The sequence below is a fragment of the Lithobates pipiens genome, unplaced genomic scaffold (genome assembly GCF_037356315.1).
Source record: "Lithobates pipiens isolate NorthernLeopardFrog02 unplaced genomic scaffold, aLitPip1_a1.2 Scaffold_3, whole genome shotgun sequence".
Classification (NCBI taxonomy): Eukaryota; Metazoa; Chordata; class Amphibia; order Anura; family Ranidae; genus Lithobates; species Lithobates pipiens.
The window spans coordinates 259,687,893-259,706,737 of record NW_027507790.1 but is presented as its reverse complement, the minus strand read 5'-3'; the positions used below and the strand labels follow the sequence as shown (position 1 = coordinate 259,706,737).

At 44.2% G+C, this 18,845-nt stretch overlaps 1 pseudogene; it reads left to right on the top strand.

Annotated features, from left to right (window-relative positions):
• The window catches only part of LOC143941265 (large ribosomal subunit protein uL18 pseudogene), a 62,212-nt pseudogene extending 43,962 nt beyond the window's left edge, over positions 1-18,250 (top strand).
• The last annotated feature ends 595 nt before the right edge of the window (positions 18,251-18,845 follow it).

Below are 18,845 nucleotides of genomic sequence, written 5' to 3'. Positions count from 1 at the left end.
TGTGTCCCATAAAATTCCAAACCAATATTAAGTCATCATATACGTGTCACCATTTTGTGAATAAAACCAAAAAAATTATAAACATTCATTTTAAGGTCATTGCAGGTATATCAAATGGTATAAAATAATATAAAAGTTCTTTCAAACAACCTAGAAAGTATTACTGGTGTCCTTCAGTATTCTCTTTCAGAAGAACTGTGCAAAAAAGGTACAAAGAAAGTGCAAAAAAGGGGGTCCAAAAACCTAATTCAGCCAAAGTCGCATATAGACGCATGTATGTCCAATACGTGTCCAATGTTAATATTTGGCTGATGGTACTGTCACCATAGACTAATGCTGTAATCAAATACGTAAAAACAGTGGGGAACGTTTCATTCGCTAGTGCAAACAGTGCTGGGTCTTCAAACAGAAGCCTCCATCCCCGGTGCGCCACTCAGTGCTGTAATATGTAAATGCTCTCACCAGAATCAATGCCCCTTATGGGGCTAGATGGACATTCACAATGTAAGCCACTGTGTCGCTCTCTGGCTGCTGCTGGTGCACTGGGTGAGGTCTCCTTGTTCCGTTCGTATACTCTCCAACGTTAGTTATACATGAGGAAAGACACATCCATAGTGCAATACGTTTAAGACCAAATCGTTCGTTTATTTATATTTAAAACTACTCACATTTAGTGTTAAAAGCATATGCATATGAAAAAAACTCCGCCGTTCGTTTCTGTCCGTGCACGCAACGTGGCCACGCCCTACGCGTTTCGTCACTCTGACGTCCTCTGGAGCGGCCATATTGGTGCACCTTACGATTTAAATAGGGTGCAGTGCTCCACTACGCATGCGCTAAAATGACAGCGCCATTTTAGATGTGGGATGCCCTTAAGCTGAATGCTAATACCTCCCCTCCGTCCGTGACGCCCTCGGGGATGTTAACAAATTGAATTCGCCTCGGAGCACTGCAGCCTACCTTTGTTTATATCTCTATGAATCATACCCAATATTGCTAACAACTATTAGCATTACCCAATAACTATTGTTCAGCTTAAGGGCATCCCACATCTAAAATGGCGCTGTCATTTTAGCACATGCGTAGTGGAGCACTGCACCCTATTTAATTCGTAAGGTGCACCAATATGGCCGCTCCAGAGGACGTCAGAGTGACGAAACGCGTAGAGCGTGGCCACGTTGCGTGCACGGACAGAAACGAACGGCAGAGTTTTTTTCATATGCATATGCTTTTAACACTAAATGTGAGTAGTTTTAAATATAAATAAACGAACGATTTGGTCTTAAACGTATTACACTATGGATGTGTCTTTCCTCATGTATAACTAACGTTGGAGAGTATACGAACGGAACAAGGAGACCTCACCCAGTGCACCAGCAGCAGCCAGAGAGCGACACAGTGGCTTACATTGTGAATGTCCATCTAGCCCCATAAGGGGCATTGATTCTGGTGAGAGCATTTAAATATTACAGCACTGAGTGGCGCACCGGGGATGGAGGTTTCTGTTTGAAGACCCAGCACTGTTTGCACTAGCGAATGAAACGTTCCCCACTGTTTTTACGTATTTGATTACAGCATTAGTCTATGGTGACAGTACCATCAGCCAAATATTAACATTGGACACGTATTGGACATACATGCGTCTATATGCGACTTTGGCTGAATTAGGTTTTTGGACCCCCTTTTTTGCACTTTCTTTGTACCTTTTTTGCACAGTTCTTCTGAAAGAGAATACTGAAGGACACCAGTAATACTTTCTAGGTTGTTTGAAGGAACTTTTATATTATTTTATACCATTTGATATACCTGCAATGACCTTAAAATGAATGTTTATAATTTTTTTGGTTTTATTCACAAAATGGTGACACGTATATGATGACTTAATATTGGTTTGGAATTTTATGGGACACATATGTTTATTTAATATTGATCACATTGTCTAAAAAGCATTTGCACTTTAATTGCACATAGTGCTTTCCTAATAACACTAGTTTGTGGCGATAGGCCAATTTAATAAATCACTAATTGGGTTTAGCGCCATAACCTTTTTATTCAATACTTTAAAAACTTCCCTCCCCTCCCTGTTAAGGAAGTGAGGGCTCCAGGTAAAGGCAGCTCTAACCCTGTACATTTGATCCACACATTTCATCACATTGGAGTTTTTTATTCCAATTTTTATATAATTAGTATTCTTTCCATAGCGCGACTTTATTCACTTATTTACATTAACCAGAGCGGAGGTTTCCTATTCTTCCAGCCCTGGTTTGGTGAGAGGGCTGCCGCCCATAATTCTTAACGCACGTTTACACACTTAGACCACAGTGTTGCTGAGACCTGTAGTCCCACAGATGAGGTTTCCCATCATTAGACTGAGTTAAAGCAGGTCTCAAGCCTATACTCCACTGAGAACTGACACTGTGTGATTTGGAGACAACTACATCGGAGATAGTTACAAGTGTGCTACATTACAAGAACAGTTTCAATATTCATTCTACACTATTCTTGTTTGTTAAACCCTTTGGATTACAATTACTTCAATACAATAGCTAGTAGAAGACCAAAGACTACATCTTTTATTGCAAGGCCTTGCATTCAATTACTATAGGAAAGGACTGCATTATAAAGCAGGGGGAGCTCCCTAGCAGTTGTATTGCATAGTGTTGATAGCTTTTCTGTATTTATCACAGCATTCTGGAAGTGGGAAGGTGCCCGGAGTTAAGGCATTGTCACTATGAGCATTGGTCTCACTTGGAGACACGCGTGCAGGGGTTATCTAATGACGCGTACACACGATCAAACAATCCGGTGGAAAAGTCTGGCAAACTCAAGTCCGCCGGACAATCCGCCCGTGTGTAGCCTCCGGCGGACTTTTTTTACCCAAAAGTACGGCCGACTTAGAAAGTAGTTTTGCACTCCAATCTTACCGCCGGGCTCGCATTTCGGCGGACAATCCGGCCGTGTGTGTGCCAGTCCACCGTACTTTTGAAATGAACTGACTTTTCCCGCCCGGAGAAAAGTCCGCTCATTTTGAGCGCGTCTCCAGGTATCCGGGTCCAGTGACGCCTTCTTCTTCGCCACCTGATATGGACTTAAAGGGGAATCCCTACGGCAAAAAATCGGCGTGGGGGTCCCCCCCTAGGTCCACATCAGACCCTTATTGGAGCACGCTACCCGGCCAGCCAGGAAGGGGGGTGGGGACGAGCGAGCGCGTGCCCTCAACATGGGGGGGGGTGCCGCGCGGCCCCCCCACCCCAAAGCACCTTGTCCCCATGTTGATGAGGACAAGGGCCTCTTCCCCACAACCCTGGCCATTGGTTGTCGGGGTCTGCGGGCGGGGGTTATCGGATACCGGCCCCCTACCCTATATGAATGAGTATGGGGTACAATGTACCCCTACCCATTCACCTGTGAAAAAAAGTAAAAAAAAACACAACACACAAGGGTTAAAATAGTTTATTGCACAGCACCGGGGGTCTTCCGTCTTCGGGGGTCTTCTCGCCGGACTCCTCCGCTATCTTCTGCTAGCTCTTTTGCTAGCGGAGGAGCCCGGCTTTCTTCTTCGCCGCCGCCGCCCTCTTCTTCTGACTTCGGGGGTTTTGTCCCCCTCTTCAGTTCTTCTGTCGCAGCTGTCGCCGCTGTCGCCGTCTTCTGTTCTTCTCTTCTTCTCTTCAGATGTTGCCTCGTCGCATCCTCCGCTCACAATGGCAGGGACGCTGCGCGTGGCGACTTATATAGGGACATCACCGGATGATGTCCCCGCCTATTATGATGCCACAGTCCCAGGAGTCCGGCGAGAAGACCGGACCCCATACTCATTCACATAGGGTGGGGGGCCGGTATCCCAGATTCCGATAAGCCCCCCGCCCGCAGACCCCGATAACCAATGGCCAGGGTTGTCGGGAAGAGGCCCTTGTCCTCATCAACATGGGGACAAGGTGCCATGTTGAGGGCATGCGGCCTGGCACGGCTCAGGAGGTGGGGGCCGCTCGCTCGTCCCCACCCCCTTTCTTGGCCGGCCGGGTAGCGTGCTCGGATAAGGGTCTGATGTGGACCTAGGGGGGGACCCCCACGGCGATTTTTCGGCGTAGGAATTCCCCTTTAAGTCCATACCAGGTGATGGGGCCAGCGACACCTCCTTCGCTGGCCTCGGCTACCTGGAGACGCGCTCAAAATGAGCGGACTTTCCTCGGCGTGTGTGGACGAGTCCGTTCATTTAAAAAGTACGGCGGATACTCCGGCGGACTTAGTACACCATATTAGTCCGCTGAAAAAGTGCCGTGTGTGGGCAAGTAGCCCGTTCGGAAAGTCCGGCGGACAGTCCGGCGGGAAGTCCGCCAGACTAAGTCCGCCGGATAGTCCGCTGCGTGTGTACGCGGCATAAGAATTCTTTACATGTTAAAATTGTTGTGAATACCCTCTGTACTGTCACATTATGTTTGTGTGACGGTGTAGTTATTGTAATTATTGTTTTATACCAGTTTCAGTAAAAACACATTCTGGTTAATTACAATTGGTGTGCAGTGTTGTTCTTTTTCCTACAGGTGGAGCAACAGATACCCAGGTAAAGATACACTATTGTTGTATTATACATTGTGGGGTCATCCTCTGTTGTTAGCTTCACACCAACACTGCACCACAGCTGTGTCAAGGGGATTGAGCCAAGTTAATAGGGGTGTAATAGCAGAGTGTAGGCCCAATCAAATACTAGCAGCTCCTTTGGAGGTCAGTGCTACACTTATATAAGGTCTTAGTAAATGGGTTTCGATCTACTTTTTTATTCTGTGAAAAATGTATACTGGTCATGGTCTAGATCACCCCTTTTCAACCTTTTCAACATAGAGGAACACTTATACAGAACTACACTTTAGTTCAAGGTTATCTGCTGCTATTTCTAATTAAAAAGTATAAATGTGCATGCACATTAGAAGTAAACACCCTCTGAGACATGTTCAGCTTGGTTACTTCTAACTTCTGATTTATTCGTGGGCGGTGTTAATATTTTATACAGAAAGATATGTCATTGCTATGTCAGTCTAATAGATACATCTTATTGGTTACAATTAGGGATGAGCTTCGAGTTCGAGTCGAACTCATGTTCTACTCGAACATTGCCTGTTCGCCTGTTCAGCGAACAGTGAACAATTTGGGCTGTTCGCAGCAAATTCGAAAAGCCGGAACACCCTATACAAGTCTATGGGAGAAATCTAAAGTGCTCATTTTAAAGGGTAATATGCAGGTTACTGTCCTAAAAAGTGTTTAGGGACCCGGGTCCTGCCCCAGGGGACATGGATCAATGCAAAAAAAAGTTTTAAAAACGGCCGTTTTTTCAGGAGCAGTGATTTTAATAATGATTAAAGTGAAGCAATAAAAGTGTAATATTCCTTTAAATTTCGTAGCTGGGGGGTATCTATAGTATGCCTGTGAAGGGGCGCATGTTTCTGGTGCTTAGAACTGTCCCTGCACAAAGTGTCATTTGTGCAGGAAAAAAAGTCTTTTAAAATCACTTGCGGCTAAATTGACGGCTCCCCGTAATACAGAGAACACTCAATGAGTGTTCTCTGTATTAGCCGACAAGCCGACAATTCATTCATCCATTGATAAAAAAAAAAAAAAAAAGCGTGGGGGTTCCCCTAAATTCAATTACCAGGCCCTTCAGGTCTGACATGGATATTAAGGGGAACCCCGTGTCAAATTTTAAATTTTTTTTTACGTGGGTGTCCCCCTAAATATCCATACCAGACCCTTCAGGTCTGATATGGATATTAAGGGGAACCCCGCATCAAATTTGAAAAAAAATTAAAAATCCATACCAGACCCTTTATCCGAGCACGCAACCTGGCAGGCCGCAGGAAAAGAGGGGGGGGGCGAGAGAGCGGCCCCCCTTCCTCCTGAACCGTACCAGGCCACATACCCTCAACATTGGGAGGATGCTTTGGGGGTCTGTGACCCCTCAAAGCACCTTGTCCCCATGTTGATGAGGACAAGGGCCTCATCCTCACAACCCAGGCCGGTGGTTGTGAGGGTCTGCGGGCGGGGGGCTTATCAGAATCTGGAAGCCCCCTTTAACAAGGGGACCCCCAGATCCCGGCCCCCCCCTGTTTGAAATGGTAAGGGGGTACAAAAGTACCCCTACCATTTCACAAAGAAAGTGTCAAAATGGTTAAATAAGTCAAACACACTTTTGAAAAATTCCTTTATTAAAAATAAAAAAAATAAAAAAAAGATTCCAGCGGTGCTAATCCAGCGACGGATCTCCGGGGTCCAGCGATGGATGATCATATCCAGCGACGGGGGATCTCTCAGTCCAGCGCTGTCCATACATCCTTCTTCTGTCTCCACTGCGGAGACTGCGGAGATCCCAGCGCTGACGTTTCTTATATTAGGAGGGCGGGACCCCGCCCCTCTGACGCTGGAGAGGGAAGCCAGGGGTTCCCCAGTGACGTGTGGGTGACCCCGCCCCCTCTGATGTAACGCAGGTTTCCGTTACATCAGAGGGGGCGGGGTCACCCACACGTCACTGGGGAACCCCTGGCTCCCTTCACCAGCGTCAGAGGGGGCGGGGTCAGGTGACGAGTGGCCCCACCCTCCTAATATAAGAAACGTCAGCGCTGGGATCTCAGCAGTGTCTCCGCAATGGAGACAGAAGAAGGATGTATGGACAGCGCTGGACTGAGAGATCCCCCGTCGCTGGATATGTTCATCCATCGCTGGACCGGAGATTCGTCGCTGGATAGCAAGAGTGGATTAGCACCGCTGGAATCTTTTTTTTATTTTTAATAAAGGAATTTTTCAAAAGTGTGTTTGTCTTATTTAACCATTTTGACACTTTCTTTGTGAAATGGTAGGGGTACTTTTGTACCCCCTTACCATTTCAAACAGGGGGGGTGGGATCTGGGGGTCCCCTTGTTAAAGGGGGCTTCCAGATTCTGATAAGCCCCCCGCCCGCAGACCCTCACAACCACCGGCCTGGGTTGTGAGGATGAGGCCCTTGTCCTCATCAACATGGGGACAAGGTGCTTTGAGGGGTCACAGACCCCCAAAGCATCCTCCCAATGTTGAGGGTATGTGGCCTGGTACGGTTCAGGAGGGAGGGGGGGCCGCTCTCTCGTCCCCCCCTCTTTTCCAGCGGCCTGCCAGGTTGCGTGCTCGGATAAAGGGTCTGGTATGGATTTTTAGGGGGACCCCCACGTCAATTTTTTTTTTAATTTGATGCGGGGTTCCCCTTAATATCCATGTCAGACCTGAAGGGCCTGGTAATTGAATTTAGGGGAACCCCGACGCTTTTTTTTTTATCAATGAATGAATGAATTGTCGGCTAATACAGAGAACACTCATTGAGTGTTCTCTGTATTACGGGAGCCGACAATTTAGCCGCAAGTGATTTTAAAAGACTTTTTTTCCTGCACAAATGACACTTTGTGCAGGGACAGTTCTAAGCACCAGAAACATGCGCCCCTTCACAGGCATACTATAGATACCCCCAGCTACGAAATTTAAAGGAATATTACACTTTTATTGTTTCACTTCAATCATTATTAAAATCACTGCTCCTGAAAAAACGGCCGTTTTAAAAACTTTTTTTTGCATTGATCCATGTCCCCTGGGGCAGGACCCGGGTCCCCAAACACTTTTTAGGACAGTAACTTGCATATTACCCTTTAAAATGAGCACTTTAGATTGTGAACGTTCGAGTCCCATAGACTTTAATAGGGTTCTAAAGTTCACACGAAGTTTAGGTCTGTTCGCAGGTTCTGGTGCGAACCGAACAGGGGGGTGTTCGGCTCATCCCTAGTTACAATACAAGAGAAATTAAGAAACTTGATGCTTGAAGTTTGGTTGAAGCTGGTTCTGTTATCTCAAATGCATTCTTCTAACGCGTGGGATGTAGGGAGTACCTGCCATCTTTAAGAGCCAATCTGTATACTACATAATAAGTAAGGAACATAGGAACATGTATAAACATAAGCAAATAGACATTTTCTGATTATCATTATGTACATTAGATTCCTTCACAATACTCTTTCCGGTCTCAGGGAACCCCTGCTAAAAATGACTATATCTACAACTCATGATAGATTAGTGTGATGGTCAATGGGAAGAATCCTCCTTACACTTGTGGTCATTGGGAGGAATTAACCCCTTACAGATAGCTAATAAGGTCAATGGTGTCAGTGGGAAATTATCTTAGAGGCAGAAAGTGTTCATTGCTCAAAGAACCCCTAACAACCTCTTGTCAGGGCTGGGCTCAGCCCTTCCTTCTCTGAGCTAGCCTCTCAGCTGTCGGCTAATTGCCAGATCCTATCTCTCCACAGTTACCCAGCTGTTGATGATATCCTGCTCGTCAGTCCTACCTAGTTAAGCTGTCCAGTCCAGAGGATCTCTGCCTTCACTTTAATCAGTGGCACAGAGACTATCTCCTGCATTCCTTTTAAATATTTGCTTGGCTGACATCCCTTCTGTCTCCAGATCATGCTTGCTGTTTTACTACACTCATCTCCGGCTACCTGACATTTGGCTTGTCTGACTATCCGTTCTGGTTCCTGAACTCTGGCTATGTTTTGACTAAGTTTGTGCTATTTACTTTTATTATTAAACAAGTGTAATTTAACTGTACTTCTGTCTCGGTCTGATTTCATGGTTTCTGACACCTCTGGAGGAACCCTGGTTGACAAACCCCGATCTAGACTTCCTGCTTCATATTGGATGGCCCGCTGAGTAAAGTTTGACAATCATACAGTACCATCTGTATTAGACTAGGTGTTCCCAGATGCAAGTCCTGCTAATAGAAATCCTACCCCATCAATAAGGGTTAATACAATATTGTATTATCATTTTTTTTATGTAATAGAAAAAAAAAAAAGAACCGTAAAAGTTAATGATGAAATGAAACTTCAGCGTAAGCCGCTCTGAACGCGATTTATTAAAACTAATAAATAACCCATATGAACCTATAAGCCACCCGAGCTACTATATTTATTTTTGCGAGCCTTCGGAGATAAGGAGATTTTGATATTTAATTGCGATGGAGAGAGGCTGCCGATCCCAGCCTGGAAGTAATTAAGTCAAATATTACAGTTTTATTTTATGTTTTTTTATGTAAAGCAAATCGCATCTTGCCAAAATAAGCCTCAATAAAGCAAATCATTTGCACCAGAGAAAACACACAACAAAAATCGTTATGGCTCATTCTCTTGAAGGTTTTAACAAGAACTGTACTTTTAGAAAAGTTCTCCTTGGCATCTGTATATTTAAAGGGGAACAATAGTGGGGGGAGAGAAAACGTATACATTTAAAGCGAAGCTCCACCCAAAAGGGGTAGTTCCGTTTTAGAGCTTCCTGTTTGTGAAATTGAGCTTTTGGGGAGGAGGGGGGGCAGCGGGTACCTGTTTTTGACAGGTACCCGCTCCCACTTCACTCCGACCGCCGCCTAGGCGATCGGAAGTGGAAATTCCCCCTCCTGCAGTCTTCTGGGACATGTGACATTTCCCAGAAGACTGTGGGGCCACTCACAGTGCGCAAGATAAAGGGATAATCCCTCATAGTAAAGATGCTAGCTCTAGGGAGAGAGGACACAGGGTGAAAACGGCTGGGCTGAGCACAGCGCTGGTTCTTGGGGCAGGTGAGTGGCTGTTTATTAAAAGTCAGCAGCTACAGTTTTTGTAGCTGCTTACTTTAAAGTGATTGTAAAGGTAAAATTATGAAGCGCCGGTACTCCTGAAGAGTATGCGCTATGTCTGTAAATTTAGTTTTTCCCAAGACTATAGTTGAGTCTTGGGGTTAATTGTTCTAAATTGTGGTTTTGGCATCAGTTTGGCTGGGCTGTACTAATGTTCTGCCTGGTCATAGGTACAGGTAGCACCTTTGACGGGCATTGGAATGCAGTCTGGTTGGACGCATTGGGTACCAATCTCTCTCTCTGAGCCAATCAGTGGGTGCGTTGTCTTGCTGTGAATTCTGGGAGAGGGTACTTAAGGTGCTGAGGTCACGTCGTTCTGGGTTCCGGTCCAGGAGTGTGTTCTGACTCCATGGTCCTGGTCCTCCTGACCAGCCCCCAGAGGCCCTCATGGCCTGGGGTGCAGATCCATCCGTTTCCGAGTCTCGGAACTGGCTAGTCCAAGGCACAGTAACTGGAAGGAGGATTTTAAAGTGGTCCGGTGCCGTCTCGGGTTTTGGAGAGGCCCAGAAACTTGCCATGCAACCAGGGGAGGACTCTTCAGAAGAGGGCCACGCACAAGGCTGGCTGCTCGGTAAGAGCCTGGATGCTGAGCTGTATGGACACTAATTGAATCCACATTTCTTACGGTATCGCCGGACCGGCTGCAAGATACTGGTACCACAAGAAGGTTCCTATTCCCATCCTTCTGTTACAACTAAGTTCCTGTGAGAGACTTTCTGTGTTCATCTAAAAGTTTGCAACCAAGTCTGTGGCAGAGACTTTGCTAAGTTCGAGTCATGTGTCGGCTGCTAAATCCATAAACCAGGATTTATCCGACAGTGGAAATATCCAGTTGCGAGTGGCTATTCCCTGGATTACCTAGAGAGAGACGTTTATTAAGTGTCAGCAGTTTCAAAGTGCCTGAGCTTCCATACCTATACCCTCTATTCCCAACTGAGAGACTGTGTTTCTGTTTAACGTTTTAAGCAAATAAAAATTCCTAAGGGAATTCAAGTGTCGGTCTCTGCAGTTATTGGGCCATCAACCTCGGAAACCCCTAGACAAGACTAGAACGACGAGTTACAAGGCGGAGGAGGTAAACGGTAAGCTCAAGAAAACCAGCCGCTCCTTCGGGGGTCAGTGCTACAATTAAAAAACAAAAACAACCAAACATATCATACTTACCTCCACTGTGCCGCTCATTTTGCACAGAGTGGCCCCAAACCTGCTCTTCTGGGGTCCTCCCTACATCTGATAACCCCCTGGAAGAAGCCCTTCCCCGAGGGGGTTACCTTGCAGGTGCGCTCCTGAATCCAGAATTTGGTGTCCATAGAGGCCATATGCAGGACTCGGCCCCGCCACCCGGCGCTCACGTCATTGGATTTAATTGACAGCAGCAGGAGCCAATGGCTGCACTGCTATCAATCTATCCAATCAAGAACCGACAACCCTGGGCAGAGAGACTGCTCCTTCCCGCCGGGTGAAGTTTGAGGGTTCAGGTAAGTAAAACGGGGGGGGGGGGCGGTCACTGTCAGGTGTTTTTTCACTTTAATGTATAGGATGCATTAAGGTGAAAGAAACACAAAGGTTTACAACCCCTTTACATTTTTACATAGGAGACTGGAGTTGGTCTTTAAGCTTCGGTCTCATTAATCCCTTCACTAGCGCAGCCATTTTTTCATTTTTTTGAACACATGTTAAAATGCACATTTTAGACTTGAAGATTACCTAAATCCTGAAAATTACATATAATTTCAAAAAGAATAACCCTGTAGAACAAATTGGTGGTAGTTGCAATTTTTTTAATGTCACATGATAATTGCACAATTGTTAATCAAATCTATATTTTCAGTAAGTAATAAACTTAAATTAATCTTAGTGTGCCCAAACACAATATAATACTCTTTTTTTTCATGGTAAAGTATAAAAGATGAGGTTGCACTAAGTAAATAGTTACCAAACATGCCTTAAAATGGCTAAATAACACTGTTACCTAAAATTGCAACCCTTTAAAAACCATATCATCAGTTTAGAGTTAACATTGAGAGATGACTCTAAAATGATTGCTCACTCCAGTGTGCACAGTGATACCTATAAGGACACAATTTATTTCCTATGTGCATGTTTGTGAGGAAGGTTTTTAGAAAACATTTTTGAATTATTTTCCATTATTTTATTCAATTTTTTTTAAACTTTAACTTTTTTAACTTTTTTTTATTTATTTCTTTTTCTTTTTCTTTTTTTTTCAACTTTATTGTGTGGTACAATTTGCTTTGTACGAGTGTGTACCCAATGCACATAATTTCTTTCCTATGTGCACGTATATGAGGAAGGTTTTAAAAAAAAAACATTTTTTAATGCTTTTTTCATTTATTTTATTATATTTTAACCTTTTTGAAACATATTTTTAAACTTTATTGCTATTAAAAGGGTTTTGATAAGCCTCCTATGTGATTCAAGTGACGGGTTCTCTGTAAGGAGACATCAGGGGTCCATTAGACACTTATTTGAAGTTGGCTAAGCTCAGACCGTCCTCACTCAGCTTCTTTCCCAGCCATGAGGCTCTGAACCCAGAAGTGCTCAGAGCTGAGTGCTTCCGGGTTCATTCATAATCAGTAAATGGAAGTTTATTCATCTCTCACCACTCTCCGCCGTCCTCAAATCCGCTAGGAAGAGACAAGTGAGCTTGGGACACAACACAAGGTCAAGGAGGGGAATGGGGGGGTGGGTTGATGGCATCTACCACAACATGTAGAAGGTTGCAACACCAAGTCCCAAAACTACTAAGACAGATGATTTGATTGCTTTCATTGTGTGTCCCACATTCAAAGGACATTTAAGGGCCAAATAATCTACTTCACATAATATTTAAAAAAAACGTACACATTCTATTTAATAGTTAATACTTAAAGTGGAAGTAATTATGTACTTGATTAACAGCTAGAGATTTAGAAGATACACCAAAATGTTTTCAGTAAGCAAAATATTTGTTCTCCAGTTTTAATTAAAGTTGTATGGATGACCCCTAAATTTACAGCTCCTGTTTCTTACTGTACTCTGACACCATCTGTATTGAATGGCAATCTGGCTGACCATCTAGCTCCTTTATGCCCAGATTTAGAAATTAAAACGAAATGCCATTAACCACTTAAGGACCGTAAGGATTTGTCCCCTTAATGACCAGGCCATTTTTTGTTATACGGCACTGCGTCGCTTTAACTGACAATTGCGCAGTCGTGTGATGTTGTACCCAAACAAAATTTATGTCCTTTATTTCCCACAAATAGAGCTTTCTTTTGGTGGTATTTGATCACCTCTGCGGTTTTTATTTTTTGCTCTATAAATGAAAAAAGAGGGACAATTTTGAAGAAAAAAAAAAAACTATATTTTTTACTTTTTGCTATAATAAATATTCCAAAAAAGAAATAAAAAAAAAAAAAAAAATTCTTTGTCAGTTTAGGCCAATGTGTATTCTTCTTTATAATTTTGGTAAAAATAAATAAATAAATACGCGTATATTGATTGGTTTGTTATAGCATCTACAAAATAGGGGATAGATTTATGACATTTTTATTATTATTATTATTATTTTTTTTACTAGTGATAGCATTGGTCTGCCATTTTTAGAGGGACTGCGACATTGCTGCGGACAGATCGGACACGTTTGACACATTTTTGGGACCATTGGCATTTATATAGTGATCAGTGCTATAAAAATGCATTGTTTACTGTGTAAATGTCACTGGCAGGGAAGGGGTTAACACTAGGGGGAGATCAAAAGGTTAAATGTGTTCCCTGGGAGGTGTTTCTAACTGTTGGGGGATGGGACTGACTGGAAGAGGAGAGAGATCGCTGTTCCTAATCACTAGGGACAGCAGATCTGTCTCTCCTCCCCTGTCAGAACAGGGATCTAAGTGAAAAAAGTGGGTGGAAGGCACGTGATATAACACATGAATCAAAGTGATATGATTTATTCATAAACAAAGTAGATAAATACAAAGAAATTACTATGAATTCATTAAAATGGGTTACAAGATATTCATTAAAAGTTATTAATTCATTATGCCAATGCAAGGGCAAATGCTCAAGGTAGGCTAACACGTTTCAAGGTTTTCCCTCTTCATTAGAGCCTTGGAGAGAAGAAGAAGAAAAAATAAATTCTTTAGGGTGTGGTAGATACACATGAAGAGGAATGGCTGATTCAGAGATGTATCACGTAGTAGGTGATGTATTCTCCTTTACTCTAGAGGTATCCGCATCATAACGCTTGTGGAACCTAAGGGATTAATCCTCTGCATTGTGTAAAAAGGCTGCTTGATCCTGTATGCACAGATCCTCCTCTTCTTCCACTGACTCTAGCATATGTCTGGATAAGACAGAGCCTTTGGAGTCAAGCTGTGCATGCTTAGTTTGGAGAGATGTTTTTTTTCCCCCTTTCCCCTGTTTACATTGACAGATCCCGATTCTGGCTCTTTGTGGAGCAATCGTGGGTGGCCGGCGGACATCGCGGCCGCCGGCCATGCCCATTGGTTTTGGCGTTGCGCCACTCCCCTTATTGCTCTTAAAGCGGCCGACATACACCTACGACGATTTGCCCAAGAGAACCACCCTGCCTCTGTATAATGACGACAGCTGGTCCTTAAAGCTGAGTTCCACCCATTTAAAAGTCAGCAGCTGCAAAAAGTGTAGCTGCTGACTTTTATTAAACACTCATCTGTCCCACAGTCCAGCGATGCGGGCACACAAATCCCCACTCCTCTCCCTCTTCTCCGCGGTGGCGGCATTGTAACTGTGGGAGCCCGGCTGTGGCTTTACAGCCAGGCGCACACTGCACATGCGCGAGCTGCGTTGCGCGTTGTGAATGGCCTGGCAATCAAAGTCCCAGAAGATTGCAGGGAGGGAGGGGGGAGAGGTAAACTTCCTTCCAGCACTGCGGCGCCAGGGGAGGAAGTGGGAGCTGGGTGCCTGTCAAAACTGGGTACCCGCTCCCCCCCCCCCCCCCAAAAAAAATCACAAATGTGGCATGTCAGGGGGTCACAAGTACTTAAAGCGGAAGTTCCATTTTTGGGTGAAACTCCGCTTTAAGCAGTTAATAGAGCTCTGTAATCAGTCCCTATATTTGACTTGATATCAGCCTCTTGCAGTTCATAATACAGTAGAGTTCAGACTGGTAGAGGCAGAAGCAGCACAAGGAGCCAATCAGGTATTTTGCAATGCTGAGAACAGGAAAGAGTAGAGTGAGAGGGACAGAGTGATGAGTGATGAGTCTGCTGCTTCTCCTTCCACTGTCCAATCACAAGTGGGGGGAGGGGGGTCAGGAAGTGAAAAGTGTAAGTGAAAGTGAAAAGGCAGCATAGAAAAATCAAGTCTTTGTAAATCTCCAGGCTGGATGAACAATGCAAATCCTTTGGCAGGTAAAAGGTCTCATATTGTGGGTATTAAGCTGTTGGCCTGGATTCCAGCTTTCATTTTTATGGCCGATAACATGAATTCTTTGCCGGGATCCCTTAATTGCCGTATTAAAATTCCTCACTCACATCAGTTTGTGCATTGAGTATCATCATGGATTCATAAGTAAACCTCAGGTGGGAGATAATATTTGGAATGTTTTTCATTTCTATTACAATTGTTTGCTTTGATTCCTCCTGCCGGTTACCGATTCACAATTTTTTATTTTCTATTGTGATTTCTTCTATTAGGGTGTAATCAGATCGAACACCTGTATCTCCACGCGCTAAAATTCTAAACACCATCGCCGGTTTATCATATTGAGCGCACAGCCCAATACCCCTCGGATCATCCACCGCATTATTCTACGTCAGGCTCGGTGAGGTTGACTGATGGGCTCTTTGTCGGAATAATCCATGTTACTTGGCTGGAAACACATCAGTCTGCCGAGCTATAAATATTACCCGGCTGTAAATTCCGTCATCTGAGCTAATTGGTCTTCGGAATGCCGCGGAGAGGTGTGCGCCATTAGTGGTAATTCCTCACGGTAGATTACAGATGTAGGTGTGTGGAAAAAAAAAAGTCAACTCACCGAGACAAAATCTAATTTTGATGCGAAAAAAGGAAATGAGGAAAATAATTGAAAGCCTTCGATGGACTGAATCATTGCTGAATGGCGTAACTCGAGTTTGGACCCCTGTAGATGGCAATATTCTCAGATCAGTATGATACCATTATGATCCAGATTTGCTGATTGCTTGGTTTACCTCCGATTTGCATATTTAATGTCTGGGTCCGACAAACAAATGTGTATCAGGGGGTCTTCTAAGTTTCATTTTTTGTCATTATATGTATGAAAGGGAGATGGTTTTATGTGATCACAGGTGCTGGGGAAAATTCCTGGCTTCATGGCGAACTGCCCCAGGTTGGTGTTTGGTCTGGGTTCTCCTAAGTGAGGCCAATTCATCAGGTTTTGAAAGCTTGTTGGGGCAAGGGTAACAAACAGATGGCTCCAATATTATTATTATTATTCTTTTTACATTATTTTTTTATTTTATATTATTATTAATATTTTTTTTGTGGTTGAACTAGATGGACTTGAGTCTTTTTTCAACCTAACTAACTATGTAACCCCCACCTGTAACTGGCCTTCACAGCAAGGAGCTCATGGAACGATGACGCATGAAAGACAAAACCAGAGAAAATTCCCAGCTCAACTCGCCAACCAGTCTGCTTACCAACCACTTGGTTTACCTCCGATTTGCTTATTTAATGTCTGGGTCCTACAAACAAATGTGTTTCAGGGGGTCTTCTAAGTTTCATTTTTTGACATTATATGTATGAAGGGTGTATGTGATCACAGGTGCTGGGGAAAATTCCTGGCTTCATGGCGAACTGTCCCAGGTTGGTGTTTGGTCTGGGGGCTCCTAAGTGAGGCCAACTCATCAGGTTTTGAAAGCTTGTTGGGACAAGGGTAACAAACAGATGGCTCCTACCCCCACCTATAATTGGCCTTCACGGCAAGGAGCACATGGAACGATGACGTATGAAAGACAAAGCCAGAGAAAATTCCCAGCTCAAGTTACCAACCAGTCTGCTTACAAACTGAATTAACCTGTCCAACAGTGGGCTTACCTGTAGGTAATAGGGCTTACCTGTAGGTACTGTAAATATCTCCTAAACATGCACAGTTTAGGAGATATTCAGAGTGCATGCAGCTGATGACATCACCGGCATATGCGTTCTGAAGGTCTGGCTTACAGTGCCGGACCTTCAGAGCCCATGCCGGAAATGACGGCAGTGATGGCATCGCGCGCCTGGCCACTCGTGTACCCGGAGGCCGCAAACCCCTTAAAGAAGACTGGGGGAAGATGTCAGCCATCTCAGCAGTGACATTGCGGTGGTGGAGGGCTTCATTCTAAGGTAAGTCTACCATAATGTGCTATTATGTGATGCATACTAGCATATTATGACATTGCCTTGCAGGGAATTTTTTTTTTACATTTCAAAATTGGATTCCAAGCAGAAGCAATGTGCCATCCTTGAGTACTTGACAAAGGCTGCCCAACATCCACAGAAGGCTACAGAATGTTTATGGAGATGACACCATTGACAAGAGTCACCACTGACAAGACATTGCTTTTGTCAATGGTGTCATCTCCGTAATCATTCTATAAACTTCTGTGGATATCAAAAAGCCTGCACCCTTCCTTCATCAAGAACTCAATGACAGCAAGTTTCTTCTGCTTGGAATCCATTATCTATCTGCAATGAAAAAGAAGATGAGTTACTATAGTGGAAGAGTTACTCTACTAACATGTGAAATTTGAACGATCTACGTAAGTTAGTAATCATGCGCTAACAAAAATGCTGTTTTTGAAATTATTGGCCTTGTTCCTGATTGGGTATTCTTTACAAAAGTAAAGGTTTATCACATTTACTAAGCTCTAGGGAAAATGAGTTCAACTGCATTTGCAAAGTGCACAGTCTATTTGTCTTTAGTAAATCCATTATTTGTGTCAGCTTAGACAGAGGAAGTAGATGGAGAAATGAGTATTGGAGGGGTTGGGGAGATTTTTAAAAGCCATTGTCACTTTATCCTGAATGGTAGTACTGACATGTCTTTGAAGCTTCTCATTTATTCAGCTCATAGTACTTAGTCACATTCAACTGGACTTGTTCTGTAATGTTGAGGATATTTTTTAGCTTGTCCAAGTCACTTGGACAGTTCAGTTTTGATGAGTTTCAGGAACATACCCCAGCGTTTATATCCACACAGGTAGCACCAACATCTTAATTCAATCAAAATGAAATGCTAGATGTTATTTTCGAGGGGAAAGGAGCCCAGGCCTGCAGTGCTGGCAGCATAGGATCGGCTGCACGGGCCAGGCTATTATTTATGCTGCTGCACTTTCTCTCTTCCCCTCAGGCAGCTACAAAGCAGAAGAGCGGCTGTGGAGGGAGAGCTGGAAGGAGAGCTGTGATGAGACAGAGACAAGGAGGGAAGCCTCGGTCACCGTAGAGAAAGGGGATATTGACTGCTGTCTGACTGATATGGTCTCCAGACAGACTGATATTGTGTATCAGATTGGCTCTGTGGAGAGGAAAGGGAGGGTTTCTCCCTTGGCTCAAGGCAGATGTGGTTAGGACATTTTGGGAGATAGACCATGCTGCAGGTAGTTAGAAGAACACTTTGCCACCGCATCAGGGACACAAAGAGGAGGAGTAGCAGATATCTCCTGATACTGTCAGGGCTGGCTTAGCCCTTCCTTCTCTGGGATGGCTGCTCAGCTGTCGGCTAATTGCCAGCTCTCATCTCTCTCCACAGTTACCAGCTGTTCCTGATCATGCTCGTCTGACCTGCCCACTTAAAGCTGTCCAGCTCACTTCACCTCTGCCTTTGCCTTGGGCACATCACAAGAAACCATCTCCTGCGGTTCTGTTTAAAGACTGGCTTGCTGACATCCCTTCTGGCTCCTTATCCTACTTGCTGTTGCTCTACTTGGATCCTTGACTTCTGGCCTGGCTGATTAACTGATCTGGTTATTGAACTCTGGCCTGGCTGACTACTCGATCCGGTTACTGGACTCTGGCTATGCTTTGACTACACTTTTTCTATTTAACTTTTTATTTTTACTTAATAAACAAGTGTGATTTAATTGTACTTCTGTCTCGGTCTGATTCATGGTTTCTGACAGGTACATGGGAATGGCGCTGACTTGTGCTGCCACTGTTTTGCTGG